The sequence below is a fragment of the Dipodomys spectabilis genome, unplaced genomic scaffold, assembly GCF_019054845.1.
Source record: "Dipodomys spectabilis isolate Male_0828 unplaced genomic scaffold, ASM1905484v1 ptg000402l, whole genome shotgun sequence".
Taxonomy (NCBI): Eukaryota; Metazoa; Chordata; class Mammalia; order Rodentia; family Heteromyidae; genus Dipodomys; species Dipodomys spectabilis.
In genome coordinates, this window is record NW_024871079.1 from 1,295,684 (window position 1) to 1,296,958 (window position 1,275).

Genomic DNA, 1,275 nt, shown 5'->3' on the forward strand with positions numbered 1-1,275 from the left:
TCCTGTCCTTGATCTTTTTGCTCAAGGCTAGTGTTCTACCGCTTTGAGTTACATTGTAACTTATGGTTTTCAGTGGTTAATTGGAAATAAGAATCTCATAGATTTTCCTTCCTAGGCTCGTGTTGAACCTTGATCCTCAGATTTCAGCCTTCTGACTCGCTAGAATTACAGGTATGAGCCATTGGCTCTGGTTACTCATTTGTTTTCTTTCTATTTGTAAGTCATGGGACTTGAACTCTGGGTGCTGTCCCTGAGCTCTTCAGCTCAAGTGAAGTGCTCTACCACTTGAGCCAGAGCCCACTTCTGGTTTTCTGGTGGTTAATTGAAGATAAGAATCTCCTGAGCTTTCCTACCTGGGCTGGTTTTGAACTGCAATCCTCAGATCTCAGCCTCTTGAGTAGTTAGGATTACATGTGTAAGCCACCTGCACCCAACTTCCTCATTTATTTTCTCATGGTGAGTTGTAGCTGATTTCTCTACTCCTTGTAGTTCCTAGAAACTACAAAGTAAGCCTAGAGGTACCTCATCCTTTACAGTATCCTTAGGACCAAGTGACTGCTGAGTGCAGGAAAGGAGACGAGGGCAGTATAAAATACAATGCTATTTATCTATCTATCCATCCATCTACCTATCTATCTATCCAGAAAAGAGCACTAACACAGTCCCCCACTACGACAAATTATGCAGTCGAATTTCCCACATTTGGGGAAATCGCGGTGTCAGCACATCTGGAGTGTAATAGATAAGCCTTGCCCTGGGAAAACCACCTTCGTGATCATGGTATCTCCCCTGCCAGGTAAGTGACAATGATGACTTGGTATTTAAAAAACTAACAAATACATGAGAGTAGTTCACTTTTGTAATCCTAGCTACTCAGAATGCTGAAATCTGAGGATTAAGCTTTAAATACTAGATAAATTTTGCTGAATTTTGCTTAAAGCTCCTTTGGTGTTTTTAATTGTAGGTTCATTTATTTTCTTGTTTTACTGTTTCTTACTGTGACTACCAAAAAGGTGAGTGACTTCCGTTGCTTGTATTCCTGGATTACTTTGGAGGTGCTCTAAGACTTCATTAGAGGCCAGACTTGTTCTACTCAGTTGGGTAGCCAGCCACAAAGCTGTAAGTGACAATTCTTACAGTAAGCAAAATTGAATAAAATTAAAAATTCAGACACACAGTTACACTAGCCATATTTCAAATAAAAATAGAATTCAAATTTCAGTGAATGTTAGTAAAGTTTTAATGCATTCATTCTATCTGTGTCCTCTGTCACAC

General features: G+C 39.7%; 1 non-coding gene across 1 annotated transcript; it reads right to left on the reverse strand.

Moving 5' to 3' along the window:
* Positions 1–641: 641 nt before the first annotated feature.
* LOC122096921 lies at positions 642–804 on the reverse strand. The gene has a single exon (XR_006145433.1). It is a non-coding gene; the product is annotated as a U1 spliceosomal RNA (small nuclear RNA).
* Positions 805–1,275: the final 471 nt, after the last annotated feature.